Below are 10750 nucleotides of genomic sequence, written 5' to 3'. Positions count from 1 at the left end.
GCCACCTTAGGTGTATGTGGCTGGCGCCTTAGCCGCTTGAGCCACAGGCGCCGAGCCTTCTTTCTCTTTTTCATTCCTTTCTTTCTTTTCTTCTTTTTCTTTTGAGGCCGAGTCTCACTTTGTCATTGCTGGTAGAGCCCCTGGTAGAGTGCTGTGGCATGATGGCTCACAGCAACCTCAGACTCTTGGGCTCAAGCAATCGTCTTGCCTTAGCCTCCTGAGTAGCTGGGACTACAGGCACCTGCCACAACCTCTGGCTTTTTTTAGAGGCAGGGTCTTGCCCTTCTTCAGGCTGGTCTCGAATTCCTGAGCTTAGGCAGTCAACTTGCCTAGGCCTCCCAGAGTGCTAGGATTACAGGAGTGAGCCACTGCGTCTGGCCTTCATTCTTTTTCAGTCATTTTGTTTTGTGTTTTGTTTTTTTTTTAAAGACAGAATTTTGGTGTGTGTCTCAGGCTAGAGTGCAGTGGCATCATCATAGCTTATTCCACCTTCAGACTACCAGGCTCAAGTGATCATCTTGCTGGGCCTATAGGTGTACACCACCATGCCTAGTCAATTTTTATATTTTATGGAGATAATATCTCACTGTTGCCCACGCTGGTTACAAACTCCTGGACTCAAATCATCCTCTTGCATTGGCAGGATCCCAAAGTGCTAGGATTATAGGTGTGAGAAACTGTGCCTATTCTCAACCATTGTTTTGTTTTTTTTTTTTTTTGAGACAGAGTCTCAAGTTGTCGCCCTGGGTAGAGTGCTGTGGCATCATAACTCACTGCAACCTCAAACTCTTTGGCTCAGGTGATTCTGTTGCCTCAGCCTCCCAAGTAGCTGGGATTACAGGTGCCTGCCACAACACCTGGCTATTTTTTGGTTGTAGTTGTGATTGTTATTTGGCAGGCCCAGGCCAGGTTTGAACCCACCAGCCCTGGTGCATGTAGCTGGTGCCCTAGTCACTGAGCTACAGGCGCCTAGCCTCAACCATTGTTTTTTAAGTGTTAATAAAATGATGGAAATAATCTGAGGAAAGGTCTGCCAAAATTTGGAAGAGCTGTTTTTTTCCTCTTTTTTAAAGATTGTATTGTATTTAATAGAGGAGGTCTGCAAAACATTCAAATTAGAAGACAAACTTTGTGGTTCTCTGTAGGATTCTGGATAGTGATAACATCTGGGGTTTATAGAGTTAAAAATTCACACCTTTGGCTCAGCAGTTAGGGTGAGACCAAGGCTTATGTATTTAAGAACATATTGACTTTAACATTTTTTATAAATATTGCTGAATATAAATGTTTTCATAGAAAAGCATTTATACAGTAAAAAAAATACCTGTACATACATAAGAAAAGATGTTCACTTTAGCATTATTAATCATTAGGGAAGTGCGAATCAAAACCTCATGAGATACCACTTTACACCTGCTAGGATCACTGTCATCAACCAGCTATTAACAAGTGTTGGTAAGAGTGTAGAGAAATCATTACCCTGCTGGTAGGAATGTAAGATGGTGTAGCCACCTTGGAAGAGAATCTGATAATTCCTCAAAAAGTTAAACAAAGAGTTACTGGCTCAGTGCCTGTGGCTCAAGTGGCTAAGGCACCAGCCACATACACCTAAGGTGGCCGGTTCGAATCCAGCCTGGGCCCACCAAACAACAATGATGGCTGCAACCAAAAAAAATAGCCAGGCGTTGTGGCAGGTGCCTGTGGTCCTAGCTACTTGGGAGGTGGAGGCAGGAGACTCGCTTGAGCCCAGGAGTTGGAGGTTGCCGTGAGTTGTGATACCACAGCACTCTACCCAGGAGGACAGCTTGAGGCTCTGTCTCAAAAAAAAAAAAAACAACAAAGTTACTGTTTCATCTAGGAATTTCATCTCTAGATATATACCCCAGAGAAATGAAAACATGTATCTGTATACAAACATGTATGTGAATGTTCATAACACATTGTTCATAACAGCTGAAATGAGAAAACATCACAGATGAACTGATGAATGGATGGATAAATAAAATGTAGAATTCCATACAATAGAATATCAATTTGGCCTTGAAAAGGAATGAAGTACTGATACATGCTACAACACGGATGGGCCTTCAAAACACATGAATCACAAAAGAGTACCTGTTATATAATGCAGTTTATATGAAATATACAAAATAGGCGGGTATGGTGGCTCATACCTATACTATAGTCCTGGCACTCTGGGAAGCTGAGGAGAATGGATTGCTTGAGCTCAGGAGTTCCAGACCAGCATGAGCAAGAACGAGACCCTGTCTCTACTAAAAACAGAAAAATTAGCTGGGTGTTGTGGTGGGCACTTGTAGTCCCAGCTACTTGGGAGGCTGAGGCAAGAGGATCACTTGAGGCCAAGAGTTTGAGATTGCTGTGAGCTATGATTACACCATTGCACTGTAGGTGGGGCAACACAGTGAGACTCTCTCTTAAAAAATGACAAGAAGAAATACACAAAATAGGCAAATCTATGGAGGCAGAAAGTAAATCAGTGCCTCTTAGGTGTTGGGATGAGACTGGAGAGTAGGAGAATGATAGTTAAAGGGCATAGAACTCTTTTTGGAATAATAATGTTCTAAAATTTATTGTGGTGATGGCCACAAACTATTCTGAAAGCCATCTAATTGTATACTTTAAGTACAGAGAGTGCCAGAAAAATTTATACATATTCTAAAAAGTAAAAAACTGTTAAAATTGTAATATAAAGTATATGCTTATAACAACAAAAGAATACAAGTTACATTTGACTTCTGCAATTCCAAGAGGTGCTCAAAGTGGTTATCATCAGGGTCCAGTAATGCACAGATAATATGTACACATTTTTTTGCATCCTTGGAAGTTGAATGTGACTTATATATACATATATTTAAATTTAAATTTTTTTAGTGAAAGGATAGGGTTTATTGACAGAAAGATTGATAAGCAAAAGAGGAGGCACAGAACCCTCTGGCAGTGGAGGGGGAATCCCAAGTGGAAAGCCCTGTGAAGTATATTTTAATAAAGTTTTTGTGTAAATACATATACACATATATATTCATACACGCACACATACAGATATATGGGAAGAGTTAAACACATAGCAGTGTTTCAAAACAGAATAGAATTTATATACTTGATTTTTTTAGTAGAGTTGTCTCTAATAAAAGTAGCTTTCATTATGTATTGCTAGTGGCGATGTAAAATGGTATAGCTGCTGTGAGAAACAAGTTGTTTCCCAAAAAAAGTGAAACAGAATTATCATATGATAGAGACATTGCATCTTTTGTATTAATTAACCTGGATAGAATTGGAGAACATTCTCTTTAGTAAAATAGCATAAGAATGGAAAAGACAATTAGCCAGTGTACTCAATACTAATAAAAAGTGAGCAGATGAACTAATTAATACATACATACTCATACAAGAGAAAAAGTCAATTCAAGTTGAGGGGAAGGAGGAGGAGGGTTTGCTTTCACCTAATGGGCTCAATGTAAGGGTATATGGCACACCTGGGTGTGGGGCACAACTACAATAGGGACCTTACCTAACAAATGCAAACAGTGTAGCCTGATTGTACCCTAATATTAGTCTGAAATTATAATTACAAATCTAATTAGCATTTGTATAGAATTAAAAAAACATTAATTATACTTTCTTTTGATTGCTAAAGTATAAATGTTTATTACAGAAATTTTGGAAAATACAAAAAGCATAAAGAAAATAAAAATAACCCTTATTATGAAAAAAAGTGAGATATACCAACTTTTGTTTATAAAATTTATGAGACAGATAATTATGTGACAGCATGTAGAAAGAGTATACTATTTTCGTTGTCTGTTATTTATGGTTTTTTTCTTCTGTTTTCATAGAGTGTGAATTTGTTACTTTCTAGAGGAGACCGAAAATCTTTTAGCTTCACAAGTAAAAGGGATGACCTAAATACTACTAACTGTGCTAAAGTTTTGATAATCAAAAACTAAATTTTGACAAGGCAGCCTATACTACAAATGACTTTGAAAATTCATGAAGTAGATATATTAACCTCATTTGGATTGGAATTTATTTTACTATTAATAGGCATGGTTGATTCATTTTGTTGATTTCTGGAAAGCAAATGTTTATATTTAATAGTAGCAAGAGGATTGCAGTTTTCCAATAAATGTCACAGAATAGTGGCAGTGAGCCAGGAAGAAGAAAAGCTGCATTAGTGAAGTGAGACATACTTTAGTAGCTATGGAAACTATAAACCCTACTAAATCTCACAAAGCTGTTCTCTTTGTATTTGTATTATTAATTAGACATTGGTAGGGGTTAGTGAGGACCTTGGGTAACTGCTAGATTAAATCTAGAAATAATTATATTCCTCAAAAGACCTGGTTAAGAGGAATTGTTAGGTAGTGTATGTGTTTTGTGTGAACATTAAAGTGCTTATTTTTCTTTAATTTCACTTCACTGGTCCTCAACTACTAGAAACTTTCTATTTAAGAGAATATTTTCGGCTCGGCTCCTATAGCTCAACTGGCTAAGGCGCCAGCCACGTACACCTAAGGTGGCGGGTTTGAATCCCCAGCCCGGACCCGCCAAACAACAATGACGGCTGCAACCAAAAAATAGCCGGGCGTTGTGGTGGGCGCCTGTGGTCCCAGCTGCTTGGGAGGCGGAGGCAGGAGACTCGCTTGAGCCCAGGAGTTGGAGGTTGCTGTGAGCTGTGGTGCCACAGCACTCTACCCAGGGGGACAGCTTGAAGCTCTGTCTCAAAAAAAAAAAAAAAAAAAAGAGAGAATATTTTCTTCTTTTTCTTTTATTGTTTGGGATTCATTGAGGATACAAAGAATTAGGTTGCACTGACTGCATTGGTTAGATAAAGTCCCTTTTATAATTGTGTTCCACCCCCAGGAGGTGTGCTATATGCTGTGACCCCCCCCAAATACTCCTTTCCTCCTCCCTCCTCCCTTATTCCCCTACCCCCCGCATTGTATTAGGTCATGTACTGCCTTCATATTAGAATTGAGTACATTGAATTCTTGCTTCTCCATTCTTGTGATATGTAAAGTCTCCGTCTTTTTTAATGGCTGAATAGTATTCCATGGTATACATATACCCCAGCCTGTTTTTTTGTTTTTGGTTTTTTTTTGAGATAGAGCCTCAAGCTGTCGCCCCGGGTGAGTGCTGTGGCATCATAGCTCACAATTCCTGGGCTCAAGCAATTCTCCTGCCTCCACCTCCCAAGTAGCCGGGACTACAGGTGCCTGCCACAACGCCTGGCTATTTTTTGGTTGCAGCCACATTGTTGTTTGGCAGGCCTGGGCTGGATTTGAACCTGCCAACTTTTGGGGTGTATGTGGTTGGCACCTTAACCTCTTGAACCACAGGCGCTCAGCCTATACCCCAGTTTGTTAATCTATTTCTGGGTCGGTGGACATTTAGGTTGTTTCCACAATTTGGTGATTGTAAATTAAGATGCAATAAACAGTCTAGTGCAAATGTCCTTATGATAAAATGATTTTTTTTCTTCCAGGTAGATGCCTAGTAATGGGAATGCAGGATCAAATGGGAGGTCTATTTGAGTTTCTTGAGGATTCTTCATACTTCCTGCCAAAAAGATTGAGTTAGTTTGCAGTCCTACCAGCAGTATGAAAGTGTTCCGTTTTCTCACATCCACGCCAGCATCTGCAGCTTTGAGATTTAGTGATGTGAGCCATTCTCACTGGGGTTAGGTGACATCTCAGGGTAGTTTTGATTTGCGTTTCTCTGATTAGGGACACTGAGCATTTTTTCATGTTTGTTAGTCATTTGTCTGTCTTAGAGAAGATTTTATTCATGTCTCTTATCCAGTATTATATGGGATTATTGAGTCTTTTTTTGTTGATTAATTTGAGTTCTCTGAGAATAATATTTTCTTAGATTATTGCTGTAGCTGAAAGTTTAATAAAAGCTTATTTGAGAATAAATGAGAGAATAGGAATATGACTTAGTTTATTAAAGTTATAATAATCTTAACCCATTTACCAGTTTGTTTATTGGTAAAATGCATATTAGCTATGCACAAATAGATTTTATTAACAAATAACTGTGTATTAAGTTTAAATTAGGCAATTTGGTAATTTATAGTAATTCTTATAAAATGAGTTATACTTTTGCCAAATAATTTCTTAATGGATAACTGATTGACCTATAAGCTTAATATTTCCCCATTATAGAAACTAACTTCTAAGAATACTTAAGATGAGGTCTCTAGTCAGGATTACCAATACTTAACTTGGTAGGATTATGATGGGCTGGTGGGGTGGCAAACTTTAGAAGAGAAATGATTGCTAATCCTAAAAATAGAAAAGTAACCTAGAGCGAAAGTAATTCTATCCCCCCATATGTAATTGTTTACTGATTTGTATGTAAACCTAAAAGTGCATCTCCTGTTAAATTTAGATGTATGCTGTTCTCTCGTTTGTCCTTATCAGAAACATCAACTGTCAACTAGCCAAGAAGCAAATTGTATTTTAGGATCTCCCAAATAAAATACATTTAGAAATAAGGCTGGGCATGGTGGCTCATGCCTGTAATCCTAGCACTTAGGGAAAGTGAATGGGACGATTACTGGAAGACAGGAGTTCAAGAACATCCTGAGCAACATAGCAAGACCCCATCTCTACAAAAATTAGAAAAATTAGCCAGCCACGGTGGAGTGTTCCTATAGTCACATCTGTTTAGGAGGTTAAGGCAGGAGAACTCTTAAGCCCAGGAGTTTGAGGTTGCAGTGAGCTAGGACAACACTCTTAACACTCTACCTAGGACAACACTAGCTTGGACAACACTGCACTCTAGCTTGGACACTAGCTTGGACAACTCTGCACTCTAGCTTGGACAACAGAATGAGACTCTGTCTCTAAATAAATAAATAAGCAAATAAATTAAAATAAAAAGAAGTAAAATTTAGCAGTCCTTTATTGTATGAGTGAATTGAAAAACTTTTGAGAGATAAATTCTTTTGGAAAAATCATTTTAAGTTGGAATCTATAATATTACCTAAAAGAGAATTTATCCATTTGGAAATGCCAAATTATAGAGACGTTGGTGAAAAAAAGATTCTAGGCCCTCTTCTATGTAGAATGATTTGAATATTCATCACTAGTGTTGGAACAAAGAGTATTATGTGGAGTGTCCTCAGTGTAGGATCCTCCCCTTTTCCTACTTTCTTTTTAGTAGCACATTGTTCACCTAACTTGTCCATTAATTGCATATTTTCAGAGATCATGTGGAGTCCAGGAATTTGAGGTTGTAGTGAGCCATGGTGACACCACTGAACTCTATCTAGCTAAGGGGACAGAATAAAACTCTGTGTCAAAAATAAAATAAAATAAGTACAAATTAGCTTTGTTTTTTATTATAAGAGAAAATTTTATTTTAAAACTTAAAACACCCCGGTGTGTGTGGGGGGAGGCGTGGGGGGAGGAGGGCAGGAGTGCAGAGCTGCTCTTAGTGGCTGCCTGGGGACTGTGTTGCTCCATTTTGGCGCTGTGGTGGCTGTAAAGTTGCACAGTCTCTCTTCTCCCAATGAAAATGCACAATTTTGGCTCAGTGCTTATGGTTCAAGCGGCTAAGGTGCCAGCCACATACACCTGAGCTGGCGGGTTCAAATCCAGCCTGGACCCACCAAACAACAATGACGGCTGCAACCAAAAAATAGCCAGACGCCTGTAGTTACAGCTACTTGGGAGGCTAAGGCAAGAGAATTGCTTAAGCCCAAGAGTTTGAGGTTGCTGTGAGCTGTGACACTACGGCACTCTACCAGGGCAACAGCTTGAGGCTCTGTCTCAAAAAAAAAAAAAAAAAAAAAAGAAAGAAAGAAAATGCACAATTTTGAGGAGGAGTTAAGGTGTTCCATCTGTTACAGTATTTTTGAAGATCTTTGTGTACTACCATGTTCTCATACATTTTATAGAAATTGCTTGGAAAATGTTCTTCAAGCATCTGGTAATTTTTATATATGGAGACCTTTACAAATTCCACTCAAGTGCCCTAACTGCAGAAGTATTATTGAAATTGCTCCAACTGGCATTAAATCTTTACCTGTTAATTTTGCATTAAGGGCTATTATTGAGAAGTACCAGCAAGAAGACCATCCAGATATTATCACCTGCCCTGAACCCTTAAATGTTTATTGCCTACTGGATAAAAAATTAGTTTGTGGTCATTGCCTTACCATAGGTCAACACCACGGTCATCCTATAAATGACCTTTAAAGTGCCTATCTGAAAGAAAAGGACATGCCTCAAAACCTGCTTGAACAGTTGACTGACACACGTTGGACAGATCTTATTGAAATGCTGGAAGAACAAAAAATCTCATTCTGAGAAAATGGTCCAAGGTGATAAAGAAGTTGTTCTCCAGTACTTTAAGGAGCTTAGTGATACATTAGAACAGAAAAAAAATTTTCCTAACAGCTCTCTGTGATGTTGGTCATCTAATGAATCAAGACTATAGGCTCGGCGCCTGTGGCTCAAGTGGCTAAGGCGCCAGCCACATACACCTAAGGTGGCGGGTTTGAATCCAGCCCAGGCCCGCCAAACAACAATGATGGCTGCAACCAAAAAAAATAGCCAGGCCTTGTGGCAGGTGCCTGTGGTCCCAGCTACTTGGGAGGCGGAGGCAGGAGACTTGCTTGAGCCCAGGAGTTGGAGGTTGCTGTGAGCTGTGATGCCATGGCACTCTACCCAGGGGGATAGCTTGAGGCTCTGTCTCAAAAAAAAAAAAAAAAGAAAGAATATACTCCACAAATCAAAAGAATGAAAGAAATGAGAGCGCAGCAGCTTGAACTAATGACTGATAACGTCTTTACAAGAAGAGCCTCCACTGAAATTTTTTGAAAAAGTTGATGATGTTCACCAGCGTGTGCAGATCTTGAAATAAAGACCACTTCCTGAGGTCCAACCTGTTGAAATTTATCTTAGCATAAGCAAAGTATTAAAAGAAGAATGGAGCAGAACAGAAATTGGACAAATTAAGAAAGTGCTCATTCCTGAAATGAAAATTTCTTCAGAAAGGATGCCATGTTCCTGGCCTGATAAGGATGAAAAAGAAGTTGAATTTGTTAAAAGTTTAAATATTGTTATAGTTACAGTCATTTCAGTGATACTGATGTTGATACTCTTTTTCAACCAACACATAATAACCTTTTTAAATAAAATCACTTCAATATGTTTTTCTGAAGTGTCTTTATCAGTTTACCAAAGTTTATCTAACAATTTGCATGATTTAAAGAATATAATATGTCGCACTTTAGAGATGTTGAAGGAGTTTATGTGGAAAGTAATTTCTCATTGAAAACTTAAATCCGAATTGTTTAAATGGGCTTATTCTGTATGGCAGAAACTAACCATTCCTAAGTGGAGATGTAGGGGCACCATGGACAAATAAGTAGCAAACTAAGCTTTATTAGAGTTGCAACAAATAATAATGTTATATCTTTCATGTTTTTGTTGGTTAGAAATATGCCAAAATTAGAAATGAGGGTGTATCAAGTCATCATTAGAAAGCAATAAAATCTAATAATCACTTGATTTGAAAAAAAACTTAAAACAATATAATAAATACAAATAATAAAGCAAATATTACCAAAATTTTATCTCTCAAAGATAACCAATTACCTGTAATGTTTTTATGTTTTATTTTACATACGTGAGATCATTTTCTATATGCTCTTTCATGATTTATAGTCTGCTTCCTTCACTGAGCAACATGTTGTACACTTTCGTATGGTCCAAATAAATCTGTGTCTTTATTTGAATGGGTACATTGTATTTCATAATGTGGATGTGTGATCTTTGTAATCATTTATTTAACCACTATCTTATTGATGACATTGAGGGTGTTTCAAGGTTTCATACTTCTGGAAATTCTGAAGAGAGCATTCTTATATACATGTATATCTTTGATACTTAGCTATGTTTTCTTTTTTTCTAAATTTAAATTTATGGAAGTATAACTGCTGGGAAAAAAGCATATACAAATTTTCTAGAATTTTGATACCAAAGAGTTTATATCGTTTTTATATCCGTTAGGAAGACCAATTTCCCAGAACCTTTGCCAACACCAAGTATTGTCTTTTCTCTTTTTTTTCTTTTCTTTTTTGTTGTCGCCCTGAGTAGAGTGCAGTGGGGTAGTCACAGTTTACCGTAACCTCAGACTCCTGGGCTCCAGGGATTCTCTTGCTTCAGCCTACTGAGCAGCTGGGACTATAGTTGCAGGCCCCAACACCTGACTAATTTTTTATATTTTTTTAGTGAAGATGGGGATCTTACTCTTGCTCAGGCTAGTTTCTAACTCCTGAACTCAATCAATCCTTCTGCCTTGGCCTCACAGGATGCTAAGATTATAGACATGAGCCACTGTGCCCAGCTGAAAATTATTAGCAATTTTAGTTTTGTGTGAAGAGTCATGAAAAATGCCTGGCTTTATTACAATTTTTTTTCTAGTTGTTTACATTACTGCCAAAAATGAATAAAGTAATTTTAGATTTGTGGTGTGTTTTGAATATTTTATATATGTACACACTCTTACTAAATATGAATATATGAACTAACCAACAAATCTTAGTCAGAATTTTATTTTGACTGGTTAACTTTTTTTTTTTTAATTATTAAATGATAGCTGTGTACATAAATGCAATCATGGGGTACAGTGTGGTGTTTTCATATACAATTTGAAGTAGTTTCATCGGCTCGGCGCCTATAGCTCAGCCGGCTAAGGCGCCAGCCACGTACACCTA

The 10750-nt window shown here is 38.0% G+C and overlaps 1 protein-coding gene and 1 pseudogene across 7 annotated transcripts in view; both read left to right on the top strand.

Annotated features, from left to right (window-relative positions):
* NFAT5 (nuclear factor of activated T cells 5) overlaps window positions 1-10750 on the top strand; it is a 146962-nt gene that overhangs the window by 11326 nt on the left and 124886 nt on the right. The gene's annotated exons all lie outside the window — the stretch shown is intronic.
* On the top strand, window positions 7833-9490 carry LOC100953459 (annotated as a pseudogene).

Source organism: Otolemur garnettii, unplaced genomic scaffold (genome assembly GCF_000181295.1).
Source record: "Otolemur garnettii isolate 467f Iridium unplaced genomic scaffold, OtoGar3 scaffold00047, whole genome shotgun sequence".
NCBI classification, from domain to species: Eukaryota; Metazoa; Chordata; class Mammalia; order Primates; family Galagidae; genus Otolemur; species Otolemur garnettii.
Note: the sequence above shows the minus strand (reverse complement) of the source record. Positions and strands in the feature narration are given on the sequence as shown.